At 34.7% G+C, this 25,571-nt stretch overlaps 1 protein-coding gene across 1 annotated transcript in view; it reads left to right on the top strand.

The window, feature by feature from the left end:
* The window catches only part of LOC148943480 (uncharacterized), an 87,196-nt gene extending 61,923 nt beyond the window's left edge, over positions 1-25,273 (top strand). The window contains exon 5 of the mRNA XM_089101146.1: positions 22,931-25,273. The gene's annotated coding sequence lies outside the window, so the exon portion shown is untranslated. The remainder of the gene's footprint in view (positions 1-22,930) is intronic.
* The last annotated feature ends 298 nt before the right edge of the window (positions 25,274-25,571 follow it).

The following is a 25,571-nucleotide window of genomic DNA, read 5'->3' as shown; positions in this document are numbered from 1 at the left end:
GCGACAGGCCCCCCTCCCATGCCATTTTCAACCATCTCGTGTGAAGCCATAATGTAAAGTTTTTTGAAACAATCGTTTTGTTTAGAAATACCAAAATGCCAAATGAGTATACCTACGTGTCCGATATCAACCTTATAGCCCTTGGGGTGATGGCCCTAAAACATTAAATTACCCATTGTTCTTATACGGGTATTAGTAATAGTTTATACAATGTTTGTTCTTGCTGTCCGATCAGCTTGGAGAGCTTAAGAGTTAGTCGCTAGGGTAAGGATTCTAGAGTTTTCGATGGGTATATTCTCAAAACGACTCGCTTTAATGAGCAAATGAAATGACGCTATGTGCAACCGAGTTTCCAAATTATCTTCAATATTTTGGGAATGGCTTAGGGAGTGTAGATAAAAATTTGATGGAGTGTTGGTCGTAGAGGATCAAGTGGACCTCGAAATTTATTTAGAGAAAGGGGCAGAGGTAAACCTAAATCAGAAGACCTTATGCAGGTCATCGAAGCACCATGTGTATCTACAATATTTCGGTAATTGCTCGGAAAATGGAGTTGAAACTTTCAGGTACTTTGTGGAAAAAAAGAGAGAAGGGTAGGGCAAGGACTCAAATATTATATTGAGTGTAAATTCAAATTTTATATTGAGTGGAGGCAGACACCAAACAATCTATTCTCCAGGTCAAACAGTGAAGTAAATCAACTAACTCTATGTGTTACTAGGTCACGAAATAACATATTTGTAATATCTTGGGAAGGCTTGAGGGATCAGGATCAAATTTTAAGTGTTTGAGATTATTTTATGGGGTAAGTGTCCTACCGATCTCAAATTTTGACTTGGATAGGGGGAACAGAGAAGGGTTAAAAATACTTTGCATCAAAAATGCCTAGGAATTTCGTCAATTTGACTCCTCATGGGACTAGAATCTATTCACGGTGAAGCAGTGATGTAAATCTTTAGACACTATATGAAGGAACATTTGTTTTGGGAGGAAGAATTAAAGAGAGTACTAAACGGATTAAAAAATAAGAAGGCTCCAGGTGCTGATAGGCTGGTAAATAAGTTTCTTAAATATGGTGGCTCTGAGGTTAAAAATAAGTTACTGAACATTATGAATATGATTTTTGAAAAGGGGGAAGTACCTAATAATTTTAGGAAAACCTTAATTAAGCCACTTTATAAGGAAGGTGATAAAAGTGAGTGTGGTAATTATCAAGGCATTAGTCTGGTCTCTGAAAGTAGCAAATTACTTACTAATACGATACTTTTTAGACTGAGAGATGCGGTAGACAAAGTTTTAAGAGAAGAACAGTGCGGTTTTAGAAAAGGTAGAGGATGTGTCGACCAAATTTTCACTATTAGGTCAATAATTGAGAAGTGCTTGTATTGTCAAACACCATTGGTCCTCAATTTTATAGTGCGCAAATGTTTGATTCTGTTGATACAAGAGCTTTTTCAAAGGTCTTCTCCTTGTATCGTATACCAGACAAATACATTAAAGTGATTAGTGCTATAAACGAGAATAACACTGCTGCGGTTAAGGTTGGAAATGAGGTTAGCAGCTGGTTTTGTATTAAATCAGAAGTTAAGCAGGGTTGTGTTCTATCCCTTTTTATTGGGATTATTTTCATGGATTATGTCTTGAGGAGCACAGCAAAGGCAATGGGAGACCACGGAATCAAATGGGGAGGAAAAAGTCTCCTGGACTTAGATTATGCTGATGATTTAAGCATCCTAGAGGAAAGTGTTAGCAAAATGAATGAACTTTTAGAGTTTTATCGAGTTCAAGGGACTAGAATAGGTTTGAAAATTGATGTTAAGAAGACTAAGTCGCTAAGGCTAAGAATAAGTAAAGATGAAAAAGTGACCTTCGGTAATGAAAAGATTGATCAAGTGGACAGCCTCACCTACCTTGGTAGTACTGTTGATGGAGATTTTGGGAGCACTGAAAGTATTAAAAGTAGAATAGCCAAGGCTCAGGGTGTTTTTTCATAGTTAAAAAAAGTTTGGAAGAATAGGAAGATAAGTCTGCATACAAAGATTAGAATATTAGAAGCTACAGTGATGACAGTAGCCAAATATGGTTCTGAAGCATTGGCGCTTCGAAAAGCAGATGAAGATTTGCTAGATGTTTTCCAGAGAAATTGCTTAAGGATTGTTCTGGGCACCCGGCTGACTGACCGTATTTCAAACAATAGGGTCTACGAAAAATGTGGCTCAATACCGCTCTTTAGGGCTATAATGAAAGAAAGGTCGAGGTGGCTAGGGCACGTTGTGCTGATGAGGGATTACAGATTGCCAAAGATTGTTCTTTTGGGCCAACCATCTAGGGTTAAACAGAAAGCAGGTCGTCCTCGTTTGGGGTGGGAGGATGTTATAAAGAAAGATTTAAAGGAAATGGTAACTTTTCATGGGAGGGTGTAAAAAGGGAGGCTTTGAATAGATTGGGATGGAGGAGGAGCGTGCGTAGCTGTGTTGGCCTCAGGCGGCTTGGTGCTGCTGTGATTTGTTAGTAGTAGTAGTAGTAGTAGTAGTAGTATATGTACCCAGGTCGACAAAATAAGGCATCCGCAATATATCTAGAAGCACTTCGGACATCCATTTATAACTTCTAAGGGGTGTTGTAGGGACTATTTTTTTCTGGCGGGGGGTGGGGGAGGGGTTGGAGTAGGGGTTAAGGGAGAGAATCTTTCCATGGAGGATGTTTCCGTGGGGGAAGGGACATTTTTATGAAGGGGGCGCCGGATTTCCCAGCATTATTTAAAAAACGATCATAAATTAAATAAAAAACAAAGTTTTTTCAACTGAAAGTAAGGAGCAATATTAAAACTTAAAACGAACAGAAATGATTACTTATATGAGGAAGTTTGCCCCCTAGTCAATACCTCGCTCTTTACGCAAATTTTTTTTTAGTACTTTCAAAAGAGCAATCTATTCTAAGAGCTATCTGTGATTCAGGGGTTTGTGATTCTAACAAATTTGAACTTTAGTGTAAAGAGCGAGGTATTGAATAGGGGGTGAAGTCCCTAATATACGTAATAAAAACATACGAATATAGAAATTGGTTATGTAAGTTAATTCGTAAGTTATGTCAGAACAAAGTTTCGTGAAAGCCATTTAGCAAAAAAAAAAAAAAATAATATACGAATTACGTTTTATTTATTGATGTACGGTGAGCCAAAATCAAAGCTGCATTAATTCAAAAAGGTTCAGAAATTAAATAAAAAAAACAAGTTTTTTTAACTGAAAGTAAGGAGCGACATGAAAACTTTAAATGAACAGAAATTATACTGTATATGAAAGGGGCTTTCCCCTCCTCAGCGTCTCGCTCTTTACGCCAAGGTTCGACTCTGTCTCACGACTTTATTTTTTAAAACAATAAAAAACTTTAGCGTAAAGAGTGAGGCATTGAGGAGGGAACAGCCCCTTCATATACAGAATAATTTCTGTTCGTTTTAAGTTTTAATGTCGCTCCTTACTTTCAGTTAAAAAAACTTGTTTTCTTTTATTTAGTACCAAAAATAGGCCGAGTTTGTAAATAAGTGATAAAGAAAATATATCTCAGTCCGTGTGTGTAGAGTATCTGTCTCTTGTTCGAGGTGATATGGTACCTTAAAGAATCACCCAACCTTTTCCATTAGAAACTTTTTAGTTTGTGTAGGCAAACTATTTAGAATGAAGATCGTCTTGCCAGCTTGGATAAGAATCCAAATAAACGACAGAAAACTAAAGGCCGACATCTACTTTTCTGGGAATCTTTGAAAAACCTTTAAATTTCTCCCATTTTATGCGTGAGATAGAGATATTCAGATTTAATGAAATTTCCACCACTAGAATGTGCGATTTTTTCTATTAAATGGAACCAAATTTTCTTTTTAAGATTAAGGAAAGGGCTGTACCTAAAAATTTATAGCAGAGCTAAGAAAAAGTTAAAAATCGGCTCAAAAGAAATATTATTTATGCTGTATGTACATAAAATAGCCAGCACTTTGTTAACAGTTTGTAAAAGTTTATATTTGTCTTTATTTAAATTAACCTCTAAAAATCTCAATATCTTAAGAATGACTAAGGGTATATAAATGAAGCTTTCAGGGCTACTGATGTTACTACGTCTGCTCTTACTATTGTAACTAAACCAAAAGGATGTAATTGCATCCAGATTGTCAAAATAGTATAGTTAAAATGTCTTAGGAACAGAACAGGGTATCAAGATTTATTTTTCCGGAAAAGTTGAGGGGGTGTAAAACTAAATCATGTTCCAAAATATGCCACTAAAAACATCCAATATGTTCTAAATATCCATTAGCCAGGTCTTGTCCAGGGGGAACAGAGGGTTTATCCCCCCCCCACCGAGATTTTTGTCTGACTCGTAAAAACATAACAAAAATACGTAAAAACAAATTTCGATGCGCTTTTAAAGTTTGCTTTCGTAACCCTCCCCCCCCCACACACAAAAAAAAGAAAGTACTATCCCCCGAAACAAATCTTGGATACGGCCCTGTCCCCTAGCATTAGTTTATCAAACAGTTCGTGGTAAAGAACTGTGAGTAAGGAGCGATGCGGCTCAATTTTTGAATTTTTGATATCAATAGATCAAAAGTATCTCTTTGCCGGATCAATTTTACGTGTAGAGATGTTAAGATGAATTGCCAGAGGGAAATTTCTACCGGGTTGGAACTGTCTATAAGATATTTCCGTGGATGGGATTTTCTACGAGAGAAGTTTTTTAAGGGGAAATTTTCTGCGGTATAAATTCTTCAGGGGGAATATTCTGTAGGAGCAACTTTCTGCTAGGGAGGGGGAGGATTGCTAGAAACAGTTTTTGTGGAAGGGGGATTTCCGGCATGAATTAAAAAAAAATCAGAAACTAAAGTTATTTTTAAATGAAAGTGTGCCAAGATAAATTTATCAACTGGAAACGTCCGCAAAAATTTTCGGGGTGAATTTTAAGCGAGAATGGAATTGTCTTGGGGCAATTTTCTTGGTGTATTTAACATGAGAGGAATTTTGCACAGAGGGACTTTCCATAGGAAGAAGGAATTTTTCATAGAGGGGGCCAGATTTCATGGCATTATTTAAAAAAGAAGAAGAAACAAGTTTTCTCACCTAAAAGTAAGGAGCAACATCAAAAATTCAAACAAACAGAAGATATAACGTATATGGGGGAATGTCCCCTCCTCAATACCTCTCTTTTTACGCTAAAATTTTGAATTTTGTCCCAATTCTTTAAGAACGGCTCGTGGAAAATAAGGGCATTTAATTAAAACAATATGAAGCTTTTTTTCTTAGAAATACTACAAAACTTCAGCGTGAAGAGCGAGGTATTGAGAAGGGGACAACCCCACTCATAAAAGTAATATTTTTTGTTCCCTTTAACTGGTCACATTTGTGGAGGGACAATAACGAATCTGTCTGACGGAAAAAAACGTCAATAATCATTCTCCATCGGAAAATGCAGACGATATCTTCTTTTTTTGTTGAGTTTAATTTTTCAGAATATATGCAGACAGTTCATCAATTTTCCAGTAACATGCCTGATTTTTTTTTATTTTGACCAATCCTCCCCTTGAATATACCCATTTCAAAATAAATGGCTTCATTTTTAGAGACCTTACTAAGATTTTAATTTTTTAGGAGGGTGGGGCAAGAGATTTAGATTTTCCTAAGGGAAGAATAAACTATTGTATTAAATATTCACATTTGGTGCTTTTCCAGCACACAGTTAATGGATTGTTTTATTGAAGCAGTCAAACTCCCCACCCTGCCGCTTTTTGTGTCTATTTGGATTAGTCCCCCTCTAACTTAAGTCTAAACGAAAACACAAGAATGTAAAATCATAAAATGATCAGTGGTACCGATTCACGAAAATTTAGAGGGGTGGACAAGAGATTTTTTTTTAATGAAGAAAAAAAAACAACAACAGAAAAACATTGATCAAATATACCTAAAACAGGGGGTAACCATAGATCTTAATTATCTTACTTAGCAGCTACCGCTGCAATAACGATTAAAATTATTCCTAAAAATCATTTTTTGCTAGTTACAAAAGACACTATATGTAGCAATTTCCTTTAAAATGAGCCATGCTCTCTATGATGTTCCAGTAACCCGCTAGCTGCGGAGAAGGAGAAAACGAAAACAAATCTTTCGATTAAATCTTTCGATTCAGAATATCGTGGTTACAACCACTTTCCTTCTTTTTCAAGCCAATGCCTTTTCCTTGCTGTTCAAGCCAAGGGACTGCAAGTCTCCTTTATAGGGTTTTCGGCCAAGGTGGCTCTAACGGTGTACTTTGGATCTGAAACCATTTTTAGAAGTTTTAGGAGTCCAGTACTATTTAACAACTGTGAAAAAAAAGAAGCATAGGGGTAACAAATGAAAATGACCAGTTAGCCAGTCTCGCTGCTTTAATAGAGCACATAGCTAAAATGGAAAATAGCTATAAAACAGAAATAACAAGGTATTTTTCAAAGTCTAGTGGGAGGGGCAATTGCCCTCTCCCCTCCCTTATTGGTTTTCCTGGAAATGATGTATTTTCTTGTAAAAGCGAACAGCTTTGGTTCACTCTTTTCGTTCGTTCAAAATCGCTCTGGACATATACCTCCACGTCGGACAAAGGCTACAGCGCTTTTGACAAGCACATCCCCATGATTTTGTTTCCAATATAGGAATGTAGAGGGATTGTTGCGAAAGCAGTTCGTCACTTAACCCCAGAGAATCTGCAGGAATTCTTGTGTGTGAGAAAAGTATCACAGTCTTTCTGAATCAAGGGGTTGTCCACTTTCCACCCCTGCTATAGATCTTGAAACGCCGTTTTGCACCGCAGACTTCTGCCACGCTTGGCACAATCCACGAAACTTGATAAAGTTCTGCCACGCTGGGCACGCACGACCTGGTGTACAAGGCTTCTGAGAGTGGACAACCCATCGTTCTGAACATTACAGAACATTGCATTCTTTAAAACATTTCTATCAACCTAGGATGGGGGATTGAACCTTCTTTGTTCTCCCCTATGGGTGCTTTCGTATATGAGCTATATTCTTGCCTTAGTGAGTCAGGTGACAAAAGACAATTTTGATTTTCGTTTTGAAGGCTACTTTCAAGAAGTTTTTCTATGGAATTAATAGGTACAATTGTAAGTCAAATTGGACTTATAAGGATTTAGTTTCCGAGAATTTTATTTGAAGTTTGTATTCAGACACATAAGCATAAACTTTCTTCAGCAGAGATATTTGGATAGGCTATGCCAAAGGGGGGGGGGCAATATTCTTAGGGAAAACCTTCAAAGAGACAAAATTAAACCTTGAGGAATTTTGCTATATCCCAGGCATTTGGGGTATCTACTAGGTTTTGCTTCTTCTGCTTTTTTATTATTTAATTTAGTTTATTTTAGTATTCAAAACTCAAAGAATCAAGAAATATATTACCCCGTGAAATATATTTATGTTCGACATTACAAAAAAACTTAGTTAATTACCCCTCATTATTTTTTCCTTTTTTTACATTTGACATCTTCCCATGACAACTACTAATTCGCAGTTCATTACACCTTATTTCCAACACCAAAGTTCCCAAACTCGAAACATTTATGCGTTCAATAGCCAAGTTACCAATAAAGAGATGCGTTTGTTCACCTACTGTCCCATTGGCCGAAAGATCGTAAAAACTCGTTTGTGCTCATAACTTTTGGACTTCGTCATTACGTTCTAACTTATTTGTTGTCATGAAATTAAGTGGATTTGCAGTAGGGATTTCGAAATCAGTAGGTATCAAACAATTCGTAGTCACGGATTGTAAATTTAGTGACTCCTGTTAATAGTAACTGAAAATATAAAAAAGAGTTTTGACAATAATATATCACCAAAAGAATTAGCTTTTTATAATGATTCCAACTATATAAAATTTATTAAGCTTAAAATAAAAAAGAAGCAAATCAGAGAACCCTAGTTCAGAGATTTCAAGCCTTTCCACAAAGATCTTTTTTTTTTTTTTCTTTTTTTTTTTTTTTTTTTTTGAGAGAGAGAGAGAGAGAGAGAGAGAGAGAGTTGGGCACGGATGCCTGTGTGTTCCTTTTTTGTTTTAATCTTCTTCCCAGGCTGATAGTACCAAATCAATGGTTCTAAGATATGTGAGGAACACTTAACCGAGCGGGAAATAAAATTCTAGTACACTTATTAAGTAGGAAAGAACATCGCACCACAGTACGAGTTTTAACTTTAAAAATTAGGTTCATCTGCTTACCTGTAAATAAAGGAGGGGGAGATTTTTCCCTTAAAAAATTGGGAATAATCCCCAGGAAAAACATAAAAGAATAATCCTAAAATTCTTTTTTATGTCCCCCCCCCCCCCTCAAGAAAAACATTTAGGTGGGGGGTGATTTTCAGAGATCTTTCAAACAGTTCGTGGTAACGAACTGTTAGTAAGGAGCGACCTGGATCGTTCAAGGATGATTTAAACATTTTTACACGAATATTAAACGTAAATAAAAAAAAGGTGTAGAAAGGGGTGAGAAAAGGGGTGTAGAAAAGGGTGAGAATCCTGCCGTCACGCAGTTTGTAATAGCAAAATGTAGATGTTTTCTTGTTATGGATACAATGTTCTATCTTTAAAAATTATGTTTTATTTCAAAAAGCATTTGCACTAAAATAGCTCTTCTATTTGAAGCGTTGCTCAGCAAAAGTTAAACTTTAAGGTAAAGAGCGAGTTGGAAGGGGCAGTAGTGCCCTCCGCTTAAGGGTGGTACTAGGCATGATATTAAAAATGAACGGAAATTAAATATAAAATGAAACGAATGAAAGTGAACAGCAACATTGACAGTTTCGCCTAATAGAAATGATTCGGCATGCTTAATTTTGACTTTTCGTCCCCGAGGCTTTCAGAATAGAAGCTCAATCACAAGGGCAATTTCAGTGGGATAATAAAAGGTATTTTCATCAACCCTCGAAAATGGAGGCTATGGAACATTTACTTTTAACACTAAAGTTTTAGCTCAAATATTTAAAAGACTATTTGGTAAAGAGATTTGCAATTATCAATTAACTACATTTGTTGCATTTATAAATGCTCTCAATACAGCACCATAAACTTTAGCGTAAGGGGCGGGGGATTGAGAAGGCAGGCAGGCCCAGTGAGTTTAAGCTCATTTCTGTCATTTTTAAGTGTTAATATTGTTCTTTACTTCAATTTGAAAAGATTTGGTTTTTATTATTTAATTCAAGCAAAGCGTTTGTCGAATTCACAAATTTTACTGTTCAAGACAGTTTGTCTTGTTACGATGTAAGTAGGGGCTAAAAATTTTTACCTACTCTATTACTGTAAAGATAAGCTTCCAAGGGTGACATTTACAAAAACTTTTTAACATAAGAAAGCCTTGGGCATCCATGGGACAAACCAGCAGATTTATATTATCAATATTCATAAAAGTACTTTTAAAAAATCAAAGTTCAATCTTCTCACCCTAAATACTTTTATTTTTGATTTGATCCAATTTTCGGTCCGAATTTTTCTTTGAAAATAGTCATTGCTATTGCATATAAAAAAAATGATTACATGACTTAAGGGATAAATCCCCAAAATTTAACAGCTTCAAAACTGAGAATTGCAGCTTAACGCCTTTTTACTACACGGGATGGATCAATAGACATAATTGTATCAGCTACTGTGCATATATTCAACCATTTGCTCCTCACACACATTTGACAGAGCGATTCTTAAATATAAGTATCGCCTGCATAGGTCACAATTGATTTTTAGGAATAATAACGATCATGTTTGTAAGCCTTGCAATGTTTCTAGTTATGACTAAAGTAGTTTATCATTGTGTTTAGCCTCAGTTGATTCATTTGAATTCCATTGGAAACAGCTTAGGAACTATTGGAAAACAAATCAACTAACCAAGCTTATTAAATGTTGGGTCTGTTTCGTCAAATCGTGTCGGGTCACTTTTTTTTATTTTCATTTATCAATGGTGCCCTACCATTGAGGTTAATGGGCTCATTACGTTTCTTTTTAATGTAGGGGGAAAAAAAGAGCCAGGTAAGCAAAGTGTTCCATTTAAATACATTATTTAGTTTTAAGTAACAGAAAAATAACACTTCTGCTTTTTAGTGGTTTCTAGGGGTGGTAATACGGCCCTTACTTGGGGCAATATCTATTTGCTTTAAGCTTGGCTTCATTTGACCAATTTTCTGAGTATGGGGCTAATCTTTAATGCAAAAAAAAAAAAAAAAATAACCAGTTGATTTTCTTTGTATAGACCTGTTACTATTTGTGGTTATATTAGCGAGGTACTGTAAGCGTTGGTGAGAACCAACTTGGTTTTTCTATGAGGGTGAGTTGTCCCTGTGTGTATTTGACTCCATATTTTTTACTACCTGTAAAATCTTCCAAGGAAAATAGTTTTATATTTGTGCCTTAGACTTTTCAGAAACGTTCGATAGTTTGCTCCACGATCAGCTTCAATTTTTCCTTCATAGTTCTGTGTTAACCTTTCTGTTACAATTTCTCCTAGAATAGATTTTAGTGGTCCAGTTCTTTTCTTCAACCAACATTTGCAATAGTAATATTGTAAAGGAGTGAATAGAAGTAAAGTAGCGTGTGGTCTTATCCCTGTCCATTTTAATATTTGAATTTCCGGGGTTATGGCTATGATTTTGAGCACTTACTTTTCTAGGTTTTGCTGGTATTTCTTGCCTTGTAAACTGAAGACCATTTTCTGATGAGCCGTTCCGAAAATAGTCTTGCCCAAATGGATTCTTCTCGTGTGTTGTTTTTCTTATACTTACTTAATTTGATACGCGTAAGTTTCTTCCCTAAAATTGCTTTACTGCTAATCCCCTTCAATGTTGTAATTTAGCTATCCCTCTTGTAAATTGTGCCTTGTGGTATCTCTATTACTAATTTAATAAAAAACAAGTTCTTTCAACAGAAAATAAAAAGCAATATTAAAACTGAAAATGAAAATGAATTATTCCGCATAATGAGGGGGCCTGCCCTTTCCTCCCTCGTTCTTTACGGTGAAATCTTAAAGCTCTTAAAGCGCAGTTTAATAGCTAGAAATACCATTGAAACTTTTAAAGCAGCTAATTTGATTGGACATTACAATTTCTAGTCCCCTTTTTAAGAGTCAAAAGAGATTGGAGGGCAAGCAGCCCCCCCCCACAATTAGGTAATTGGCCTAAATACTTTAAAACTAAATGTTGCTTTAAAACTGTATCAAAAGGCACTGTGTGTTTGGTTGCCAATAAGACACCTCAGCAAAATATCAAGAACGACTGGAGGCATATCTTCACTTACCTTGTTAGTATTATTAGTAAATGTTAAAAGTAAAATAGCCAAGGTTCAGGGTGTTTTTTTTTTCAAAGTTAAAAAAAAGTTTAGAAGAGTAGGAAGATAAGTCTGATGCAAACCAAGATTAGAATAATAGAAGCTGCAGTGATGACAGTGGTCATATATGGTTATGAAGCTTAGGACCTCCCTACAGATTGTTCTGGGTACGGATTGTTGGAGAAATTCCCTACGGATTGTTCTGACTGACCGTATTTTCAACAATAGGCTGTACGAAAAGTGTGGTTCAATCCCGTTTTCGAGGGCTATAATGAGAGAAAGTTTCAGATGGCTAAGGCACGTTCTGCGGGTTAAGGATGATAGATTGCCAAAGATTGTCCTGTTTGCCCAACCGTCTAGGGCTAAACGGAAAACAGGTCGTCCACAGTTAAGTTCAAAGGATGTCATAAAGAAGGATTTAAGGGAAGCGGGAACTTCCTGGGAGGGCGTAGAGAGGGAGGCTTTGAATAGATTGGGACGGAGGAGGAGCGTGCATAGCTGTGTTGGCCTCAGGTGGGTTGGTGCTACAGTGAGTTTTTAGTAGTAGTAGTAGTATTAAATTGAAACTTTTGTGGCTACTATTATTACCGATTCTGCTCTTACAATTTAAATGAATCAAAAGAGGGCAAGTGTATCTAGGTTGTCAAAGGGCATAGATAAAATTTTTTGGGAACGATACTAAGTTTAAATTTTTCAAGTCAACTTGAGGAGGTATAAATTACATTAAACAATGCTATTTGTGTCAAAGATTAAAAATTTCTGAAAAAGTTTCCCCAACATACAAATTAGCAAGCCGAACTATGGATTCTCGTAGAAAAAAAAACCGAAAAGATGTAAAATACTAATTTTTTTTCAATGAAAAAGACTATGTTAATAAAAAGTAAACCGAAATAATTTAAAAAACTTTTCCCACAAAACAAGTTTTTCAAAGGAATCAAAAATGAGCAGAAATAAATTCAGATAATCTTCCAAGCGTAAAACTATAAATAACCGAGTCAAATTCAAAACAGGCAAAAATCTACATGAGTAGGGCTGACAAACCCCATGCCTTCTCAAGACCGGAACATGATTTGCACTTTACTGAAAACAAAATACATTTAAAAATTTTTCACTTTTTTTACTTTAATAAATACAAAATTATTAAAACCTCAAGGGAAAAATATCCGTATATGCATACTAAATTGACATTCCATGGTCATTTTTTTTCACTGAAGTGAAAATTATGTTCCGGTCTCGACAAGGCATGGGGTTTGTCAGCCCTAATCCTGTTAAATTTTGATTGTTTTGAGTTTGACACGGTTATTTTTATATTGTAATTCCTGTTTTGTTTTGGGTTTCATTTATTTATTGAATTGGCGATTTGCAGTAGTTTTACGATTGAAAGATTATTTGACATTGTTTCTGCACATTTTCGGTTTAATGGAGTTCTTTACTTTTCTTTGAAAAACTTGTTTTGATTTTGTTTTTAGATAAAACTTGTTTTTAGATTAATCTTTCCCAAAGAATCAGGTCAAAAAGTCAAACTTTAGCGTAAAGAGCGATGGTTGAGGAAGAGGCAGCCCCCTTATATTCAGAATAATTTCTGTTCATTTTCACTTTTAATGTTGCTCCATACTTTTAGCTGAAAAAAAACTTTTTCTTATTGAATCTCTATTTTTTTTTCAAATAGTTCCGGGAAGTCTGCCTCCCCCCTTCTTCAGATCAACCTTCAATTTTTAAGTCATAGAATGCAAACAAATGATAAAATAAGATATTTGGGATTAATTCTGGATAGAAAATTGCGTTGGAAAGACCATGTTGAAAGTAAAGTAAAAGTTGCCTGGCAACATTCAATAGAAATGTTATGTGCCACCAGAGCCACTTGGGGTCTTAAACCATTTACCCTGAGAAATTTACATAAAGCTGCTATTGAATCCACCATTTTATATGCAATAGCTGTGTGGTTTTCAGCGCTGAATAATAAAAACAATTGTAAGAAAGTTAGTTTCTGTCCAAAGAATCCTTATGGTTTCAAAGCTTTCTATCCGCTAAAAAGGAGACAATAACGGCTTTAGAAGGATGCCTTCCTACATCGAAAAGTTCGTGGTAACGAACTGTAAGTAAGGAGCGACCCGGCTTAATAGTAACCGAAACTCTAAAAAATAGAATTTTGATACCAATAGATACATCAAAAGAATTAGATTTTTATGTTGATTTCAAATATATAAGGTTTATCAAGTTTAGTCTTATCCATCAAAGGCTACTAGCCTGATAAAATTTTCCTTATTTTCAAAATCCCACCATCAGATTCAGCGTATCAGAGAACCCTACTGTAGAAGTTTCAAGCTCCTAATGGGAAATTTTGTATTTTTTTTTTTTTGCCAGAAGAAAGATCGCGGATGTGTGTTTATTTGTTTTTTCGGTTTTTTTTCCAGGGGTGATCGTATCGACCCAGTGGTCATAGAATATCATGAGAGGGTTCATTCGAATGGAAAATAAAAGTTATAGTGCCCTTTTTAAGTGACCAAAAAAATTGGAGGGCAGCTAGGGCTCCCACGCTCATTTTCTTCTCAAAGTCACCCGATCAAAATTTTAAGATATCTATTTTCTTCAGCATAGTCGAAAAATGTAAAAACTATATCTTTAAAGATGACTTAATCCCCCACAGTCCCCAGAGGAATGTTCCCGGGGGAAAGGGCTGGGGGAAAGTTCCCGGGGAAGGGCTGCAAGTTTCAAACTTTGCCCATTGTTTACATATAGTATAGATTATTGCGAAGTATACGTATTTTTTCAGGGGGATTTTTTTGGTAAAGGAGAGCTGGGGGAGGTGTTTACATTGGAGGATCTTTTTTGGAGGAATTTTTCATGGGGCAAGAGAATTTTCCATGAAGGGGGTGCCGTATTTCCCAGCACTATTTAAAAAACGACCAGAAATTAAATCTTAAAAACAAGTTTTTCCAACTAAAAGTAAGGAGCAACATTAAAACTTATAACGAACAGAAATAATTACGTATATTAGAGGGTTCACCCTGTCGTCAATACCTCGCTCATTACGCTAAAGTTTTTCTTAGCACTTTCGCAAGAGCTATTTATTCTAATTAAACTCTTTCTGATTCAGAGGTCATTCTTAAAGAATTATAACAAAATTCAAACTTGGAAGTTCTATACTTACACTGCTGCATTAATTTTAGCAATTTTATTGCTAAAATTAATTAAGCTGCTAAAATTAAGCTGCATTAATTCAAAAACGTAAAGAAATTAAATAAAAAAACGAGTTTCTTTCAACTGAAAGTAAGGAGCGACATTAAAACTTAAAACGAACAGAAATTATTCCTTATATGAAAGGGGCTGTCCCCTCCTCAACGCCTCGCTCTTTACGCTAAAGTTTTTATTTTTTTTAAAAATAAAGTTGTGAGACAGAGTCAAACTTAAGTTTAAAGAGCGAGGCGTTGAAAAAAGCTTTATATTGTTTTAGATAATAGAGTTTGTGAGAAAGAGTCAAACAGTCAGAATTAATAAAAGTAATTGTTTCACTTGTGATTGTGGTTGTGATTGTGACTTTGTATTTTCTTTTTGAGCATAAACTTTTTGAAAGTGAAAGGACCGAAATGCAATTTAAAATACAAGAGCTTTCTCATTCTGATATTTTTCATATTAATTTTATTTGGTTTATTAAAGAGGCTTGGTACGTAGTTCTGGCATATTTTAATCGAACCAAGAGACTGGATATTGTATAAGGATTCCTTTTTTTTTCTTTTTCTCTTGTATTTACTTCCTATTAGTAAATTCTGCCTATTCATTGTTTTTCTTTGTTCCTTTGTGTTATTTAGTATTTTCTTCATCTTCTGATATTTTGTGCTCTATTTTGTAGATTAGATAGTGAAATACTTTGTACGGGTCAAGTCAAACAATTTTAACTGAAAAAAATTACTCATTCATTCATCTCGTACAAGCTAATTTCTGTTCGGTTCAATCTAATATTAAATACAAAAAAAAGTTTTTTTTAACAGAAAATAAGGAGCGACATTAAAAATTAAAATGAACAAAAATTATTCCGTATATGAAAAGGGTAATCTCCTCCTCAACGCTTCGCTCTTTACGCTAATTTTTTGTATTGTTTAAAAAAATAAAGTTGAGAGACAGAGTCAAACTTTAGCGTAAAGAGCGGGGCATTGAGGAGGGGACAGCCTCTTTCATATACAGAATAATTTCTGTTCATTTTAATTTTTATTGTCGCTCCTTAATTTCTGTAAAAAAAAAAAAACACTTTATTTTTTTAATTTCTGAACGTTTTTGAATTAATGCAGGTTTTGAAATTATATAACCGTATATGAATAATTAAAACGAAATTTGCATATTAATTTTACTGTTTTTGGCTAAATGGCTTTCTTAAAATTTTGATCGTACGAATTTGAGAAAAAAAGGCGGGGGGGGGGTCCTATTGCCGTCTATTTTTTTGTTCCTTTTTATTTATTCATTTCGAATCAGCATTATAAGCCCATTCTTTTGATATATATATATATTTACATTAAAATTCCGTTATTTAAAGTTTCGATTACTATTCAGCCGTATCGCTTTTTTTTATTACGTATATGTTATTACGTATATGAGGGGGCTCTGCCCCTAGTCGATGTCTCGCTCTTTACGCTAAAGTTCGAATTTTGTTCGAATCACAAATCCCTGAATCACAACGGCCGTCTAATTAGAATAGGTAGCTCTTTTGAAAGTACTAAAAAAACTTTAGCGTAAAGAGCGAAGTATTGACTAGGGGGCAAATCCCTTCATACACGTAATAATTTCTGTTCGTTTTAAGGTTTAATGCTGCTGCTTACTTTCAGTTGAAAAAAATTGTTTTTTTAATTTAATTCCTGAGCGTTTTTTAATGATGCTGGGACATCCGGTGCCCCCTTCATAGAATTGCCCTTTCCCCCAAGGAAACACCCTTCATGGAAAGATCCTTCCACGTAAACCCCTGCTCTTACCCCCTTCTCCAACTCCTTCCCCCCAAGAAAAAAACATCCTGAAAATGTCTGTATGCTTCCCAATAACCACTACTATATGTAAACAATGGGCAAAGTTCATAACTTGCAGACTCGTCCCCGGGAACTGTGGGGGATTAATTCCTCCTCAAAGACATATTTATTAGATTTTTTCTATGTTGAACAAAATGGCTATCTAAAAATTTTGATTAGATTACTTCTGGTAAAAAAGAGTGTGGGAGGGGGCCAAGTTGCCCTCTAGTTTTTTGGTCCCTTAAAAAGGGCACTATAACTTTTAATTTTCATTCAAATGAGCCCTCTCACGATATTATAGCACTACTGGATCGATGCGATCACCTTTGGGGAAAAAAAAACACAAAAAAACAAACAAATAAATACACATTCGTGATCTGTCTTCTGGCAATAAATACAAAATTCCACATTTTTCCAGATAGGAGCTTGAAACATCTACAGTAGGATTTTCTGTTACACTGAATCTGATGGTTTGATTTTCATTACGATTCTATCACTCTTAGGGGATGTTTCCGCCTTCTTTCGAAAATAAGGTAATTTTTTCTGGCTCGTAACTTTTGATGGGTAAAACTAAACTTGATGAAACTTATATACTTGAAATCAACATAAAAATCCTATTCTTTTGATGTATCTACTGGTATCAAATTTCCGTTTTTTAGAGTTTCGGTTACTATTGAGCCGGGTCGCTCCTTACTTGCAGTTCGTTACCACGAACTGTTTGATCGCCCTTTATTTTCCATGGACATTCTCTATTTTTATGAAGAAACAAATGTTTACTACAATTTTCCATTTTCTCCTAGACATCCTTGCTGGTATGCTTCTGGCAGACTCAGCGTTCAGGCAAATGGTGCTTCCCTTGTTAATGCGACCGGCTGCGTTCTTTCGAATATTTTTTTTTCACGGAATATCTATCAATACAAGTCAGGACGTGCAAGCTTGGTCTCCTTTCTTAATTTTCTTTGGCAGGGTTTTCGGTAATGGTCAAAATTCATCTCTTGATACAGTGCTGGAAGGAGGCATCATTAGACCTTGGAGTTCCAAGGGTTATCAACACTTTTATATGCTCGAGAATAAGAAGGTGTTATCAACTTTAGCATTATAACCTGAGAATGGCCTGTTGAAGATGAATTGAACCCGAGCTGTTGAAGAAGATGCTTATACATCGTAGTTGAACGTAAAATTCTTGAATAGCAAAGTTCCAATGTGTTATCAATACATAATGTTACTCAGGGTCACACTTATTGGGTATGCCGTCCCAAGGAAATGGCGGATCTCGTACATTGATATTCTTTGATTTGCCATGGCGCAATCTTTAAATATCTAAACTTTTAATTTATATTCAAAGGAGCCCTCCCCCGATTTCTTAGGACAATAGTTCAATGTGATAACCCCTGGGGGAATAAACAAGTAAATAAGCACGAGCCTGTCATCATTCTTCTCAGAAAAAGTGCAAAATTTCACATTTTTGCAGATAGAGGCTTGAAATCTCTAAAATAGTTCTCTCGTATGCTGTCTTTCCAATGAGCTCTCTTATAGGTTGGATTTGATGGTATAATCTTAATTACGAGCCCCCACCATTTACGGGGGTTTTCCGCGTGTCATGAAAGCATAATGCTATTAAATTTGTAAGAAAGCCACAAAATATTTGTAAAATTGTAGTACAAACGACAGTAAGATTGGTGATTTCATAAAGCTATACTCTTTTTTTTTAATTAAAGATTCCTGCCGGCCCAATGCTCTCTTCAAGACTCTACCAATTAGAATTAAACCATGAAATAAGCCGTAATTTCGCGTGTCATGAAGGCATAAAATCTAAGATATCCGTGGTTTTCCCACTGGAAAGAAATTGTGATCAATGATTCAACTAGTAAAGCTTGGACTGGTACCAAAAATTTCGTTTTCACAACCGCAGTATCTTTTCCATGCAAATCAGCTTATAAATCATCATGTTGAAATGAATGGCAGGAACACATGAAAATTTTTGTGAAAGAAAGTTGTTGCTAAGCTTGGGCTTTAATTGGAAGATTAAATAAAAAAAAACAAGTTTTTTTTAACTGAAAGTAAGGAACGACGTTAAAACTTAAAACGAACAGAAATTATTCCGTATATGAAGGGGGCTGTCCCCTCTTCAACGCCTCGCTCTTTACGCTAAAGTTTCTTGATTGTTTAAAAAAATAGAGTTGTGAGAAAGTCAAACTTTAGCGTAAAGAGTGAGGCGTTGAGGAGGGGACAGCCCCCTTCATAAACGGAATAATTTCTGTTCGTTTTAAGTATTAACGTCGTTTCTGACTTTCAGTTGAAAAAACTTGTTTTTTTATTTTATTTTTGAACGTTTTTGAATTGATGCAGGTTTTGATTTCGGCTCACCGTACATGCATCATTAAACCAAAATGTGCATATTAATTTTACTTTTATTTGGTTAAATGGCTTTCTCGAAACTTGTTTAATTTTATTTACGAACGTTTTTATTAGTAATAAATATACGTAACTTATGAATTAACTTACGTAACGAACTTCTATATTCATAAATTTTTAACACGTATATTAGGGGGGTTGCTCCCTAGTCAATATCCTGCTCTTTAAGCTAAAGTTCAATTTTTTTTCCAATTCTATAAAAATGACCCCTTAATCTGAATCAGTTGATCAGTTGAAATCAGTTGAAAAACTTGTTTTTATTTATTTAATTTCTGATCTTTTTCTTTAATAATGCTGGGAAATCCGGCGCCCCCTTAATAGCAATGTCCCTTCCCCCATGAAGACTTCCTTCATGGAAAGATCCTCCCATATAAGCCCCGACCCACCCCCTTCCCCCACCTACCAGAAAAAATCCCCCCTGAAAACGTCTGTATGCTTCCCAATAACCAACACTATATGTTAACATTGAGTAAAGTTCATAACTTTCAGCCCTCCCCCGGGGACTTTGGGGGATTAAGTCATCCTAAAAGACATTTTTATCATATTTTCGACCATGCTGAACAAAATGGCTATCTCAAAATTTTGATCGGGTGACTTTGGGAAAAAATGAGCGTGGGAGGGGGCCTAGTTTCCCTCCATTCTTTTGGTCACTTAAAAAGGACACTAGAACTTTTAATTTCCGTTCCAATGAGCCTTTCCACGATATTCTAGGACCACTTGGTCGATACGATCACCCCTGGGAAAAAAAACAAAAAAACAAAAAACAAACAAACAAACAAATAAAAACGCATCCGTTACCTTCCTTCTGGCAAAAAAAGGAAAATTCCACATTTTGTAGATAGGAGCTTGAAACCTCTACAGTAAGGTTTTCTAATACCCTGAATATGATGGTGTGATTTTCATTTAGGTTCTATAATTTTTAGGGGGTCTTTCCCCCCTTTTTCGAAAATCAGCCAAATTTTCTCAGGAACGTTACTTTTGATGGGTAAGATTAAACTTAACGAAACTTATATGTTTGAAAATTAAAATCTGATTCTTTTGATGTATCTATTTGTATCAAAATTCCGTTTTTTAGAGTTTTGGTTACCATTGAGCCGTGTCGCTCCTTACTTACAGTTCATTACCACGAACTGGTTTAAAACATCTTTCAGTAATACTAACCCAGAGACTAACCTGGATTGTTTTTTACTTACCATTAACCAAAATAAAGCCTCTTTATTTAATTACGCACCGTATTTTTTAGAGATTGTATTATTTGAGCAAAACTCATTCCCACAAATGGCTTTGTTAATTTTAATTTGGAAATCTCTTTAATTGTAAAAATACCCGATATATCCTGTTCTGGGCACGAAAAAATTATGTCTCAAAAGGTATTCTATTTTTAACAATTTTGCAATCCATGAAAAGTCTATTAGATTTAAAATGTTTTAACATTAAAATGTTGATGGCTTTTATCTTATTTCAGTAACCTCTTCATTTCCTAAAAGCAATGATTAATACAAGAAAAATACTCAAAAACGTCTTTATTACCCAGCACTACATGCTTTATAAAATCCAATTTGACCAACTCCAGTCTAAAATCCACTCATAAATCTTCTCAGTGGTCAAACAAATCAATAAATATTCCTTTTGAATAAATTCTGCTGTCTCTTTTATGGACTTGGTAAAATGGGCATCGGAACAGTTGATGTAATCGTTTTATTGTTTTAGATTATCACGTTGTAACAATAGTACAGAAAAATGAGCCTCTTCCTTGCTGAAATTGAAAACTAGAAACTTCACAAACTTTTTACATGCTCATGCTTTTTCCCCAAAAGAATCCTGATTTTTTTTTTTTTTTCATCATAAAGCATAAGTTAATTAACCATTTGATGGAAAATATCAGTTTAAAAAAACACACACAGACACAAACTTTGTTTAAAAAATATTCATTGTCAAAATAATGCACAAAGCAAAAAGAAATGATAGCGAAAGAAGGAATTTTTCTGATATTTTCAAGAATGAATGCAGGCTATTTATTCAGATGATTGGCTTAAAAATAGATTTTCAGTAAAACTAAAAACGAATATTTTTTCAAATTTAACGATTTGAATCGCTACCATAAATAGTATAAATAGTTTGATAACTTCCTTGAGAAGCATAATTAAATAGTACAAACTGCAAGTAAATAGAATAATAGCCGAAACTCTAAACACATGATTTTAATTCCATTAAGATGCATAAAAATGGAGTTTTTCTGTTGATTCCAAATAGGCAAAATTCATCAAGTTTTCAATTTCAAGCCAGAATGCATTAGTATAGGGTAATTTGTGGTTTTAAAATATGAAATAAGACCCCATTAAAAAAGGAAGGGGTTATATGGAAGAAACCTACATCATCATTTAAGCAAATCTGACCAAACTTCCACCCACCCTTCTCTCAGAGGTGGATCCATGGAGGGGAGGGGGCGTACGCCCCCCTAGCGTAGTCTAAAGTAGTGTAATTTACTTAATTAACCCAAGTTTGCGTTAATTAAACTTGCTCCAAACGCAAGTTTATCGGATCAACCTATTTAGCGCCCCCCTAAAAATGTTTTTATCGGATCAACCTATTATGTGCCCCCCCCTAAAAAAAAAATCCTGGATCAGCCCCTGCCTTCCCTACATATAAGCATGTATATACAGTATTCATTCCCGTTTTTTTTTTTACAGCACATTGCAAACTAAATTTACAATAAGAGGGGACCCCTCACTTTACATCACTCATGCTACAAACTTTTTCAAAATATAAGCACGTATGTGTTATATAATACACACTCGAAAACTTGTGTCGCGAACATGAGACAATCCACGGTTTTCACTGTGTTTATACCAGACAATTAGCTTCGGCTCGGTGGGAGACTACATTATAGCTATATTTTAATTAAATTTTTACTTGGTATTTTGGTTAGGTTAGTTTAGGTTACGTATTTAACATAATGTGCTCTGGGCGACCCCCTTCCATAATTCTTTGTTGTAGTTTTCATAATTTTATTACTGAAGTATTGTATTTTCATCATATTTGTTTTATATCATTAGAATTCACCAAACTTCACTTCTCGAGTGTGTATTATATAACACATAAGTACCAAAATAGGTTCCTCAAAGTGAAGGAAGGTTATAAGGTAAAGTTTTCCCCCATTTCTCTTCGCATTCATCCAAAGTACTTCTCAATATTTATCTGAGTCTAGCAATGCAGTCTTAGAAGCTCCAAGACCCCCTTTCAACCGGGGAAAGATCCAATGTTGTCCCTCCTAACAGTTTAGAGCAACGAAACACTGCTCTGCAAATAATACTTCGTTCCAAAATTCTTGTTTTATGCCACGAATTTATTTTCATTATATTTGTTTTATATCATTAGAATTCACCAGACTTCACTTCTCGAGTGTGTATTATATAACACATAAGTACCAAAATATGTTCCTCAAAGTGAAGGAAGGTTATAAGGTAAAGTTTTCCCCCATTTCTCTTCGCATTCATCCAAAGTACTTCTCAATATTTATCTGAGTCTAGGAATGCAGTCTTAGAAGCTCCAAGACCCCCTTTCAACCTAGGAAAGATCTAATATTGTCCCTCCTAATAGTTTAGAGCAACAAAACACTGCTCTGCAAATAATACTTCGTTCCAAAATTGTTGTTTTATGCCACGAATTTACAAAAAATTACCCCTTTTTCGCGTGACGGTCTTTTTATTACTTTAAACAAGAATTAGAGGTTTTTTTTTATCCTTTATTGAATAAAGCCTTACTCAATATTTTGTTGTCAAAGGCTCGATAAGGCCACTCCTGGAAAAAAATATCTGGCAATTCTTCTGTGGATAAATGTGAAGGTTTTTATTTTTGTAGATAGGGGTTTGAAACTTTTACAACACTATAATAATCGAGTTGCAGAAGTTTGCAAAATTGAATATCTTCTTGTTTTCCTAGTTATATATATATATATATATATATATATATATATATATATATATATATATATATATATATATATATATATATATATATATATATATATATATATATATATATATATATATATATAGCCTATGTCTTTTTTGCAACAAATGCTAAAACTAATAATAATTAAAACATCTATATTTATTTCAAAGCATAAATCTTTAATTACAAAATAATAGACCAAGTAAATTCAAACGCTTTATTTACCATATTTGAATCCAAATTTAGGTTCTGAGGCACATCACTGTCATCACTTCAAACACAAATGGGGTTCGTAGAGTAAGTGTCACGTGCATGGGTTCGAAAGCACATAGAAGGATGGATATTATGTTGATCAGTATCGCCTCCTGTTACGTATACTGAAGGTATACCGGAATAAATATAGTTCAGGATACATTCAGTATACGTCTAGGGGGTAATACACAATTCGTCGATATTCCAGCACACAATCACCTATGAGAAGGAGAAAAAACGTAAGTTAAAAACATTCACAAATATTTCTGTGTTTATCATATGATTCGAGCTAAACATTGGCGCTAGCTACGCATTTTTCGAAGAGCCTCGTAATATTCTTATTGATCTAATGTTAAAAACCTTGGAGCATCGCTATCGCGCAGCCTAATAGGACGGATCATCCAAGATATTATCCAATGAGAGCCCAGCGAACTGCATAAAATGTTGTTGATAATGTGAAAAGATTAATGGTTGAATTTTACAACTTTTTTATTGCATTCTTGTATGAAGACTATACCATGAAAGGAAATTCAGCTGACTAAGGTCTTTTGCCTCATTAATTTGTGTTTCAATTCTTTGCTGCTTTAAAAAGTTTCAATAAAAATAAGGACTGTATCTTCTATAGCCAACTTTTCTAGATTAGAAAGTAAAACGATCTTTGTTGTGAATTTATTGGTTGAAAAAATTGATTTATTGATTGATTGGCTTAGAACTAGACTGAATAATTCTTTAGAGAGGTTGTGGAGAACTAACAGGATTCTAGGAGAAGAAACTAACTTTATTAATTATCAAAAACAGTTTAAGGCCTATGCTAAAAACTTCAAAGAAATCGTAGATATTTCGGACTCCATTCAGAGTCCGTCTCCAGGATCAAAATAAAATTATTCTAAGTTTTCAAGGATTTAAAAACAACCTAACAACCAAAACTGGATGAAATGAATTAGAAATGAAAACTAAGTCCTCCTCTCGGAAAATATATGAAGACGCTCATGCTGCAACTACATAAAATTTAAATTTTTCTGTAGAATCTCTATGTCAACTGATTCTAATTAATTGAAATATTTTAAAACTACAATCTAAAAGAAAAATTATTTGCCTGTGTGTGCGACTGTGGGATTTTATCTTACGCTTGATAACATTCTAAGTTCTTTTAAGGTTTCTTATAATATTCTTATAAGAATAAGAATTTTTTTACAATATGATTATTTTCGCCTAGACTCTAGGAGTATAGGTTTCAGCCTATTAGGAACTTCGCTAAGTATCCTTTTTTGGTCTTTGATGCGTTTTTTTTTCTTTTTTTATGTCTTGTTTGTCAGCAGGGATGACAGTATTGAACAAATGGGTCATATATTAACAGGTAGAGCTCATTCAAATAGAATTTTAACATTGTAATAATCTTTTAAACATCAAAAGAGTTCACAGCAAGACAGAAACTCTTGCCTGTCTGTGGCAGAAAACAGTAATTTTAGCCCAAAAAAGGTTATAAATAGTATCACACAAAACTTCTAAAATAAACAACCGGTTTGAAACAATTGAAAAACAGGGAATATAGAACCTCCAGTTTTGAAATAGCTCCCATCTTTCAAATTTTCAAGCTTTTGATGAGATGTTCTGTTGATAAATACGGAGGGGAGAAGGGTATACCAATAACTTAACTCCATGTGCATGAACTATGCATTTGGACTAAATGTTGTAATTGGGGTGCTGAGAAGCAGCACCTTCCATTTTATTGCGAAGATAATTTTAAACATAACACATAAGACTATATTTTTATTCTTGTAAGTAGAAAGAAGGAGGAAAGCGGCGTCTCTCAAGGATACTGTTCGTCCAGAGAGTCCACAATGTCTTGTAAAGTCGTGAATTGATAACCTGAAATTTCATTTCTTACAATTTTAGGCCCTCCCTTCGGAAATTCATTTTATGTGTGCATTTTTTCCAGTTTTTTTTTGCTACTTCTAGGAGAAGTTTTTGAATAGTAGCCTTTACTATTGAAAATAGTTATCTCTAGAGTACAAAAATAAGGCTTAAGGAGTGTGCCTACCCTCCAGTCCCTACTTTTATGATAATTTCCACATATATTTTGAAAATACCTTTTTCTGTATTTTCTTTTAAAAACGAGAAAATAGCCCCTCCCCCTCCCTAGATTTAGACAATTGCCTTTTTTTTGTACCTTCGTATAAAAAGGTCTAAGAAATCCCCCCAATACACAAACAAATTTTCACGAATTGGTGTCACTGATTTCTGATAGTTTTAAGCTTGTAAAAAAAAGGTAGTGGGACAAGCTTTAATATATGGTTGTGGAGATATTACTATTATGTGGATGGTTGTTTTGATACGGGTTGCTACACCTTCTCAGGGTCGTATCCAGGATTTTTGTTCGGGGGGGGGGAATAGAAAGATTTAAAAAATCGTAGATAATTCCGGAAACCACACTGCCTTTCCATGAAGATAAAATAAAAGTTCAAAATAGAGATTAAATCCTTTTTATTAGACAGTGTATAGAAATTCAAAAAAATACCAGATATTTCGGTCACATATACAGTGACCGTCATTAATAGTAAAACAGTGACCGTCATCAGTTTTACTACTGATGACGGTCACTGTATATGTGAAAGAAATATCTGGTATTTTTGTG

The sequence above is a fragment of the Artemia sp. Qi Xiang Cuo genome, chromosome 15, assembly GCF_049724085.1.
Source record: "Artemia sp. Qi Xiang Cuo chromosome 15, ASM4972408v1, whole genome shotgun sequence".
NCBI classification, from domain to species: Eukaryota; Metazoa; Arthropoda; class Branchiopoda; order Anostraca; family Artemiidae; genus Artemia; species Artemia sp. Qi Xiang Cuo.
The sequence above is the reverse complement of the archived record's forward strand: the minus strand, read 5'-3'. Positions and strand labels throughout refer to the sequence as shown.